Source organism: Diabrotica virgifera, chromosome 3, assembly GCF_917563875.1.
Source record: "Diabrotica virgifera virgifera chromosome 3, PGI_DIABVI_V3a".
NCBI lineage: Eukaryota > Metazoa > Arthropoda > Insecta > Coleoptera > Chrysomelidae > Diabrotica > Diabrotica virgifera.
The window spans coordinates 122,153,541-122,165,026 of record NC_065445.1 but is presented as its reverse complement, the minus strand read 5'-3'; the positions used below and the strand labels follow the sequence as shown (position 1 = coordinate 122,165,026).

Genomic DNA, 11,486 nt, shown 5'->3' with positions numbered 1-11,486 from the left:
GGCAATTCACATCAGCTGCGGCTAAAACTCGCCCTGATGGAATACAGTGTTGCCAAATTTTGGCTGAGAAAATGTCACTTTTGGCGGGCAATTCAAATTTCAATAAGTCACTCAAGGACAGTAGACCTTAAAAAATAATATTTTCATTTTCAGTATTTATGGAGGACGGAGGCTACTGATTGATAATTCCGTTCATCTTAGATGTGTTCAATTGTATGTAATTATTATACATATATAAAGGGTTGTCTACAGCTAATGCCGTTTCCCTTCCGTCAGCCAGGACTTCCATTTTTTTCGATCTTCCCAGTCTCCGTCTTCCAATCCTTTCTTAGACATGGCTTCGTCGACTTCATTTTTCCAAGATCTTCTAGGTCGTCCTCTTCTTCTCGTTCCTCTTGGGCTCCATTCTGCAACCTTGTTTATCCAAGTGTTTTCTGCTCTGCGTACGTGGCCGTACCATTTGTCTTCTCTCGTCTATATATTGCAGGGCATCTTTTTCCACTTGCATTCTTCTCCTTATCTCCTCATTTGTTATTCTGTCTCTTCTGGTGAGACCACAGCATCTTCTCCAGTATTCCGCATTTCGGTTGCCAGAATGCTTTTTTTTGTAATTATTATATGTATAATATGCAAATATTTGTTTGTATGATTGTTTATAGACTACAAATAACAGAGATATACATTTATTAAAGAATAGGATTGAAATAATTGATGTCTATAATTTTTTTTGTTGAAGTGTTCAAATGCCAAGAGCCAGGAAGGATGTATGTAGTAAATCTGAAGAACAAAAAAAGGAACACATGATATGGATTAATAGTAATAAGGTGTAAGGCATACAGAAAAATGAAACGAAAGCTTAAGAGATAACCAAAACAATGATAATAAATAACAAGGAAGGCCTGAACAACAGAGAAATAAAGTGCAATCAGATAACATTAAAAAAGTATCAACCTATGAATACCTAGGTAGGGAGTATAATTAATAACTGACGACGGGAAAATAGACGCTGAAATAGGAAACGAAGGAAACAAATCGACATGAATATTTTATACCTTTAATAAACCCATACTAGGACAAGGACATACAAATGGAAGTGAAAAGGAAGATGCATACATAATACAATAACAAGACGACAAGACCAGTAATAACCTATGCAAGTGAAAATTGGACAATACAGAAGAAACATGAGTCAAAAATAGAAGCAATGGAGATGAAACACTTAAGAATGATTGCAGGAAAATGACAATGGGGTAGAATAAGAAATGAAGAAGAACAGAAATAGAGCCAATATTAAATCACATCCAAAATAAACAACTGGAATGGTATGGACATATCATAAGAATGAAACCAGAAAGGATGGCCAGGAAAATTCTGGAAATGGGAAACACAACAAAAAGGAGAAGAGGACATCCCCGAAAGAATTGGAGGTATCAAATAGAGGATATAGTACATGTACGAGGGAAAACGAAAGAAGAAATGAAAAGCCTAGCCAAAAACAGAAAAGCGTAGAAAAATGGGTGAAAGAAACAACGGACCATAATCCGACACTATAATAGGCATAAGGAAAAAAGACAAGAAGAATAGATAAACTGAATGAACATTCATGAAAAATTCTTGTTTTATGTAAATTCTATCTATAAAATTTACATTTATATTGAATTTAAATATATGGATTTGTTGATATGTACTTTTTTCAAAAAAAAAAAGAAGTTTGATAAAGAAACAACAGTTCAGAATAATTATTTTATTTGTTCTTAAAAATATTACAAAACTAAAATAAAAATAAAATATACAAAACTACAACCACCCATTTAAGATGAATATACCTTGGGCCGTCCTTTAATGGTAAATTAATTTACAAATGCTTGCATGTAAGAACAATGTAAAATTGGTATGGCAGAGGATCACCAGGAAATAATACGAAATTAAATAGCATTTCAACTTATTTTTGTAACACCACACAGAAAGCAAACATTTTGTTTTTTTTTTAACTAAAACTTTGGTTTAATAGTTAAAGTTTTTAGGAATAAAAATTAAGAGGGACACCACTATCTGAACATAATCAGTTGCATTTATTTTGTGTATCTGATGAAACGTATTTTTTTAATACTTATAGACTTAAGTAACATAAATTTTTTGGTGGTTTGTCTACCTGGGGTAAAAACTGAACATACTTTTTTATGAGAAAATGGTGGAGAGTCTAAATTTGGGATTTAATATTGAAACAATGAAAAAGTGAAGTTGAAAGTTTCAAAATTTTATGTCTATTTTGTATAACAATGTATAATAATATGCCCTTAGACTACTCGTTAAACATGTCTTACAAAAACATATGGCAAATATCATCAAAAGCTAAACGAGATAAAAATATTTACTATAACTTTTTTTTTACTCCCACAAGAAGTAAATTTAATGTTGTTCATTATAAAAATAAGATATTTATATTTTTAATTAAAAATATATGTTTTAATACTAGGTACTACATACAATACTGGAAGTATAACATTTAAAATGAAAATAAACCAATAATTTTATTGCATCTATAAGCAAGAGTCCTATGATGGCCACATCTACAATAAATTTAAAATTAAGATGCAGTAGAAATAAACAAGTCAAGACAAGTTAAATCCTACTATTAGGAGCACTCCCGAATCATAATTTACAATGTATAAACTTTGGAAATCATGATTTTGGATTTACAATGTATATACATTGTAAATTATGATTCGGGAGGGCTCATAGTATTAGCATTTAACGTGTCTTGGTTTGTTTATTTCTACTGCATCTTGAATTTAGTATAGTATATTTCTATAAATATTTAGGTAAATTTAAATACCAAAACAAAATATAATATGTTATTACAGTAGACTCCCATAAGTTCGGCCACCTCGGGACCGGACCCTAGACCGAACTTAAAAGTGGCCGAACTAACCGATGATTATCTAAAAAATGCCCATTTATTGTTTGTATAGATCTAGCAAAAACAAAACACTTGTACATTAAGTAGAAGACAACACAGAGGAATACTCTGACATATTTAACATAATATATCAAAAGATAGACCGTTACATTACTATAAAACAATACTTACAGAACTCTAGGCCTAATAAAATTTAAAAATATTATTGCACATTGGTGGTTTGGCTTCTTAAACACTTAAAAAAAGTCAGTAATTTTTTCTGAATTTTCTTTTCTAATGATTTTTGATGTGCAAAGTGTGTGACTAATGCTCAGAGAGCCGGCCGGACTAAGCGGAGATTGAACTAACCGAGGCCGAACTTGCGGGAGTCTACTGTACCACTAAATGTAAAAAAGATTTAAGTACAGTGAAAACTATTAAAACTGTCTATTTTGTGAAAAGTTACTATTCACAAACTTTATTTAGCAATAATGTATCTAACCCGGTATTACCACATCTGCGAAAGACAGTACCTCCGTAGACTAGGGTAGGTTTGTGACTATGGCCACTAATATAGACACAATGAAATTCCAGGCTAATGTATGTAAGTGTAAATAATATGAAATGGAGATTTATTATTTTTATAACAATACAATAATTTCGATGGTTAAACACATTAGGTTTAATCTTCATTGTACAGATCTATTTATTCTTATGCGATCTTTCCTTAGAACACTTAGGGCCGTTGTTCCAACGCTAATTAAAAATGATCATTATCAAATATTTAATTACTGTCACAACTGTCAATGTCATCTTTGATTGGGTTGCTAAAAACATAATTAATGCTTACAATTATGAAATTAGCTAATCAATTATGTTAATAATTGTTATGTAAATTGATTAACTAATCTCATAATTATAATCAATTATGTTTTCAGCAACCCAACCAAAGTTGACATTGACAGTAATGACATTGACAGTAATTAAATATTTGATACCGTGCGAGTGGCCATAGTTGCCGAGCACGTTAATGTAAATAAAAAAAAAAAAAATAAAATATTTGATAGTGATCATTGTTGATTAGCGTTCGAACAACCGGCCCTGTGAAATGAAATGCACATTGTTTCTCACTGGCCCTGGGAATAAAAATTATGGTTACTATTGATTTGTACACCAAAGTTACTTCAGGCAGGAAATATTTTATATTAACTATATACTTTGTTTCTATAAATGTTTAGATCAATTAAAAATGGTCTTCATTTGCCAATCTGTTAACATTTTTTTCAACTCATGTACTGAATGTTCCATTAATTTCACATCTTCCCTAAAACAATATCAATGTAAAATCAAAAATATTCCTTTCATGATTGCATTTATTTTTGGAACTTTACATACCTTATACTTACATTTAACAAGAGTAGAGACATGTTTACATTTTCCACTATTTTCTGCTTTACAAGAACATAACATTTAGCTAATGCTCATGCCATTTGTGAAAGATGGGGTTCCTTTAATTTCGTGGGGATTGGACCTTACTGAAGGAATAAACCACAGATTTTGATGGTATGCTCAGAACTTTCCTCTATTTTTCCAGCCAAAATAAGACGACAAGAGTTTAAAACTTGTTTTCCTTCTAAAACTTCTTGAATTTTCAGTACCCAAGAACTTCAAATATCCCACGATACTACTTCATGACTAAAAAATAGAACCAAATAGAAAATAGAACTTCACAACAATTTTGAAAACAAAACCAAACAAATTTGTTTTCTTCTTCTTCTTCTTCCTTTTTTTTGGGTTTCGATTTTTTTTTAATCATTTACCCAGTACATGTTATTGGTTATGCGCGTCTTGCTCAAGGCAATGCACAACCAGGTGTCCTGTCAACTTCAGATCTATTTTTTTTTTTGGTCCTATGTGGTCCTTGTCCTTCTTCTTGTTTTTCTGTAGCTAGAGGGGGAAAAGTGTTACAACATTTAAGGTTAACTTAAGACTTTTCTCGTTTGGGGGTAGCTTCCAAACATTTTCACATAGGTTTAGGGCTGGCTACCTTCGGTTAGGATTAAGGATTTTAAGGATACAAATATAATTTTTGACATTTTAGGAGATTCCCTGTATTTTCTGAAGTATTTATTTATTGTTATTGTTATTATTATTATTTTTTCAAAATTCTATAGATCTACTTGAAAAAATTTGATAAATTTATTGATTATCTTAATAACTTTATTCGAGGGTTTATATAAAATGCTCTGTAAAGATATTGGACTGTCTGTTCCAGCTTTTATTAGTTCTAGATACAAATCCATATCTTTATGTTTATTTATGGGGCACTCAAAGATGATGTGTACCAATGTTCCCATAGTACCGCATTCGCATATCGGTGTTTCCGTTTTGCCTATTTTGTGGAGATAACAAGGAGTTTTGCAATGTCCACTTCGTAAACGATTAAGGTTAGTAATATTGTTCCTACCCAAATATCCACATTTGTTATACCAAGGTTTTATAGGGAAACTATCCTGCAGTCCATAATAGTCCGGATATTTACCTTTAATTTGGGAATACCAGTTATTGTAAAATTGAGTCAAGATGTTCTTTTTTGTAACACAAAAGATATCTGTGCTGATGTTTTTTACATCATATGGTACTCTTAATTCTCTCCCAATATTGGCCAAGCTATCTGCCACCTCGTTGCCTTTAATCCCCTGATGTCCCGGTACCCATTCTAATCCTATTGAAAATCCCATATTATTTGCATCTACCAGTAGTTTTTTGGTCATTATAGTTACATAATCCATTTGGTCCCATTTGTGACTAGATATTTTGGATAAGGCACTTTTTGAATCTACAAAGATCACTGCTTTCATGATTTCCTTTTCAATACATACCGACATGGCTTTGTATACCGCTATTATTTCAGTTGTGCAGATTTGTGTGTAGTTATGGAGTCGTGACGAATATTTATAATTGATGCTTGGGATGTAAATTCCAAATCCCGATTGATTTGTTTGTGGGTCTATTGATCCATCTGTATATACGTGGGTATGATTATTATATATTCCACCATATTTAGCTATGAACCTTTCGTTCGATTCAATTTCATATTTTTCAAATTCTAGACTTTTAATTGTAATGGGGTATAGAAGAGTTTTTCTTTCTACCTCATATATAGGATTGATTTTATATCTAATTATGTTTTTTGTTTTTTTGAGTATATTTGTATATGCTAGTGAGTAATCAGGTATGACCTTGTTCCTCCAGAATCTATTGTTTGCATTTATTGCTTCGTTTAGCTTATTTAGACTCTTTACTATGATATTGTTTTTTTCCGGCATTTGTTTGAGTATATATTTATGTGCTAGTATCTCCCTTCTAACTTGTAACGTTGTTACTGAACATTCTGCTTGCAATATTAAGATGGGTGTAGAACGTAGACAACCCGTTACGATTCTCAAGGCAACATTCTGTACTTGTTCCAACCTCATCATCAAACTTTTACTGCAGGGGTTTAAAAGATTGGCTGCGTAATCTAAATGAGATCTAACTATTCCTTTGTATAAACTCAAAAGAATGTTCGGGTCAGCTCCCCATTTTGTACCACAAATTGCTCTCATGACATTTATTCCTTTGTTTGCTTTAGTTATCATGTCGTTAATTTGAATTGTCATATTCAAATTGCACTGTAAATGAAATCCCAGATACTTTATTTCATTTTTCCATGGAATTTCCATATTTTGATATATCAAATGTGGGAAGTTATAAGCCTGACTTCTTTTTCTAAATATTATTGCTTTTGATTTGTGTGCTGAAATTTTAAAGTTGTGTTTCTCAAACCACTCCTGTAAATTTATTATATGGGTATTTAAGGAATTAATTAGCTTGTATATATCAGATCCTTGCACCAGAATTACAAAATCATCTGCATATTGAAAACACTCCATCTCATGGTTTATTAAATCATGTAGGGATCTAGTATAGAGATTAAATAATATTGGACTGAGTGGAGACCCTTGAGGCAATCCAGTGGATGCTTGCATTGGGCCTAATATATTATTTGATTTGTCTTTAACGTAGATATTTCTGTTGAGCAAAAATTGCAAGATCAAGTTTGCATAAGTTATTGGGATGTCATACTTTAATAAGTATTTATATAGCAAATATATATTGACTGTATCATATGCCCTACTGATATCCAAAAAAATTCCAATTGTATTTAAATTTTTACTAAATCCAGTTCTAATATAATTAATTGTTAAAGCTAAGTTATCGTTGCACCCTTTGTTTCTTCTGAAACCTAACTGCTTAGGGCTTAGTATCGATTTTTTTTCCGTTATTTGTTCTATTCTTAATTTAATTATATTTTGCAAAATTTTGCCTACACATGACTCTAGAGCTATGTTTCTATAATTATCCTCACATAAAGGGTCTCTATTCGGTTTTAAAAAGGGAATGACAAGGGTGTTTTTCCATTCTTGTGGAAAACCTGTGTTTCTTTTAACTATTTGATTAAATATTTTTGACAATGTATCTAGCGCCACCAGGGGAAGTCTGTTTATCATGCTATATGTTACAAGATCTAAGCCAGTAGCCTTATCCTTTTTATTTATGACACTTATTATTTCTTGCCTTGAAATGTCCTCCACATCCTCGTTAGTTAGGGTAACCATGAACTCAGGATCTGTTATGTCAATTGCCAAATTATTTAATATGTTCTGAGCTATGTTTTTGTTGGGAAGTTTAGCAGGGATTACAGCATTTTGATATGTGGAGAATAGCTTAACTGTTCGCCATATTTCAGATAGAGGAGTGTCCCTTGTCAATCCATTGCAAAAGCTTTTGAAGCTATTTCTTTTTTTTGTTTTAAATATTTTTTTACTGTATGCAAATATTTTTTTGATTTCAATATAATTTTCATTGCTTGCTTCTTCCTTATATTTTTTAATTTTTTCTTTTCTTGTTTTTATTAAATTAGAGCATTCCTTATCCCACCAGGGAGGGCTTTTCTTTTTTCTTATAGATTTTTCTGTTTTCAAGAGAGGTATTTCCTCATCACTCACCATTTCCATAATTTGTGTAAATGAATTATAGTCTTCACACCCATTCTTCATCAAGTCTTCCATTTTTGAAGCATAATTCTCCCAATTGACATTCTTTGTATTTCTTTTATGACTTTTTTGTGTTACTATATTTTCATTTACAATTGCGATTTTGCAAGAAGTTGGAAAATGATCACTGCCTCCAGAATCCTCTAACACATCCCATTGGCATATATTTGCAATTTCCGAGGAAATTAGTGTTAGGTCTACCGCTGAGGCATTCTGTCCAGGTAGGGTAATCCGCGTGGGTCTCCCATCATTGCAGCAAACTAGATCCAAATCCTCTAAGGATTCAGCAATTATTCTTCCATTAACATTAACAGACACTTGACTTCCCCAAAGTGCATTATGTGCATTCATATCCCCCATTAAAATTTTATTTCCCCTGATTTTATTTATGCGTCCAACCCAACTATTTAAATTTATTTTTGCCCTAGGATGGATATAAATGTTAATAACTGTAATGTCCCAATCTATTATTTTTATTGCTAAAATTTGAATTTTACTAACATTATTATTATACCTATATACTATTTTGTGATCCAGACTATTATGAACCACAGTAGCTAGGCCACCATAACCATCCCCTCGATCCAACCTATGTATTTCATATCCTCTTAGATAGAAGTGATGATTATTTTTTAGCCAAGTTTCATTTAATAGAATTAATTTGGGTCTATGTTCGCTTATGAAATATTTCAGACTGTTATAGTTACTGCTTAAACTTTTTATGTTCCATTGGATAATAAGTGGATTCTTGATATCCATCTAAATCTAGCAACTTTTGGTTCGATGAGCTTTCATGTATAAATAGCTGGTTCAAGTAATTGATTATATGTTCCTTATGTTTCCAATCTAGTTTTTTTAATATCGCATTCAGTGTTTTTTCTGTGTCCCTCTCTAGTTGCTCTGTACGGGAACATCCAGGAGTCTCATTGTTTACTGCACGAGCTCTCTCTTCGCTTCTCCCATTTGGAGATAATAAATATTGATTGTGTACTTCTTTATTGTATGTCTTATTTGTTTCATTAGCCTTTCTTTTATTTTTGTTTGAGTTATTCTCCATTTTTCTACTAAACAGGTGTTCAGGGTTACTCTTTACATTTTCTATCCATCGCATATTGATGGGAATTGTCTCTAAATTATTTATTTGAGTTTTATGTAATGTTGGGAATTCCTCCTGGCTCATTCTGAATATATTATTCTCTTGCGATTTTCTAGTAGAAACATAAGGAAATCTCTCGCATGCCTCGTAGTATGAAAGATTGTCCAGAGACATGACAGCCTTAATATTCCGCTGTCTCACATACTCTGGACACTCCTCATAGGTACTTATATGAAAGCTGCTATTACAATGTAAACATTTCATCGAACAATCCCCTTCATGTATTTTTTCCGCGCAGTTTTTGCATTTTTCTCCCCCTCTACAAAGATTTTTTGTGTGTCCAAAAAGAAAACACCGATAACATTGAACCACTGGTATCATGTATGGTTTTACCCTAAAAGGGATCCCATATATATTCACTTCCTTCGGGATTACTTTTCCCGAAAAGGTAAATGCGACCGTTTCTGTATCAATATATTTCTCCGTGTCATATTTAGACTTCCGTTTAAATCGTCTTATTTCTAGTACTTTAATGTTGGCCGAAGCCAATCCCGAAAATTTGATTAGATCTGCATCCGATATACTAGTATCTACATTATTAACGACTCCCCTACATGTTACGTTATTTGCCGGAATAAACAATTCATATCCATCATTTCTGACCACGTCATTTAAAACAAATTTATTAGCATCCTCCCATTTCTTGAAAGCAACGCTAATTCGGTTTTTTCCTTTTTTGCTAAGTTTAAGTACATTCTCGATTTTTTTGTCATTTATGTATTTTGCTAATTTCAAAAAACTATAATTACCGACGTTATCGCCTTTTGACTCCATAAATACCTCAAAGGGACCGGTATCAGTGTACTGATAATAGAAATGTTTTTTTCCTTTTTTTATTTCATTGTTATTATTAGTGATTGAATTAGCATTGCTATCAAGTAATGGTGTATTCTTTAAACTACTATTATTTTCAGTGTTTTCTATATTATCTAACATCTCCTCATCACCGGGGGGGTTAGCCCCCCCGGTAGTATCCCCCATAATTAACCGTGTAATGCAAAGCTGTCTCTTTTTTACCTAACTAGATAATGTATAATTTATTTTATTCAAAGAAAGTACAGGAAATTTAGGAATTCAACAGATAGGAAATTTGTTAGTTACCTCTATTATGTAGTTCCTATTTTGTTTTTGTCGCCTGCGTTTTTTTTTGAATTATCACTTCCACACTGAACTGTCACACAACCGAACGTTACGAAAGCTCATACCCAAATTTGTTTTTGACAAAATGACTTGAATGACAGACGATTTGTGACGGAACGGAACAGTAAATTTGGCAACACTGTATTCCATCAGGGCGAGTTTTAACCGCAGCTATCACATCGAGTTTTTGAGATGTTTACCGCTGTGTCTAGGTACACGCTAACGTGTACGCAAATAAAAAAGTTAGGTACACGCTTAAACGTCATCAAATCAGTGACGTCACTATTTAGCGTGAACTCTGACTGGGTTTTTTGGTACACGCTAATTTGAGCCGAGTGTATGCTGTGGTAAATATCTGTAAGCATCGCGAGTGTGGTTACAATTTGTCTAATCGCGTTTTGTTTACACTTTAATATTGATTAGTAAAGAGTTTTCTTATTTTTATTCGTTTAGTGTTTTTTTTTAATTAACTATGGAGTGTGTACAAATATTTATCCTAAATTTACATTCAATATGCAGTAGAAATAAACAAACCAAGACACGTTAAATGCTACTAAGAGCACTATCGAATCATATAACAATATATAAACTTTGAAAATAATTATTTGGGATTTACATATACAATTATAATTCGGAAGCGCTCCTAGTAACATTTAACGTGTCTTGGTTTGTTTATTTCTACTGCATCATGATTGTAAATTTAGTATAGTTCTTTTAACGAGTTTATAACAACATTCTAAAACAGTAATAAAAAGATAAGAGACAAAAATTCGTGATTAAGGGTAGCAGAGTATTAAAATAAAATATACAGGGCGATTGATTAGTGTGATAAAGCTCAGTAGATGCGCTATTCGCTCCGAGCGTTAACAAAGTGTCAAAGCAAAATCGACCGACCTGCTCATGGTGGCGGTTTTTTGAAATTTTATAAGGACGCTTTGTGTATGTTTAAATGAGACATTTAAAAAAATGCCGTGTCACGCTAGTGATATTATGTATTAATATAAACAGAAAATAAAAACGCACTATAAATTCTTCACTTTCCAATATTGATTATCAGTTTGATTTTGTATGCATAACCTCACTATCGCAGTTTATGTCAATAAATATTTATTAACGAAAAAGAAAATATTTTGTTGCAATATAAATTACAGTATAAATTAATAACTAATGAATTCTAACAATTGTATTCGGT

The 11,486-nt window shown here is 32.1% G+C and overlaps 1 long non-coding RNA gene across 1 annotated transcript; it reads right to left on the bottom strand.

Moving 5' to 3' along the window:
• Positions 1-1,729: 1,729 nt before the first annotated feature.
• Positions 1,730-10,392, bottom strand: LOC126882062 (uncharacterized). Its single transcript, XR_007697111.1, has 3 exons — positions 10,256-10,392; positions 4,295-4,846; positions 1,730-4,223 (listed from the first exon to the last, which is right to left on the bottom strand). It is a non-coding gene; the product is annotated as an uncharacterized LOC126882062 (long non-coding RNA).
• Positions 10,393-11,486: the final 1,094 nt, after the last annotated feature.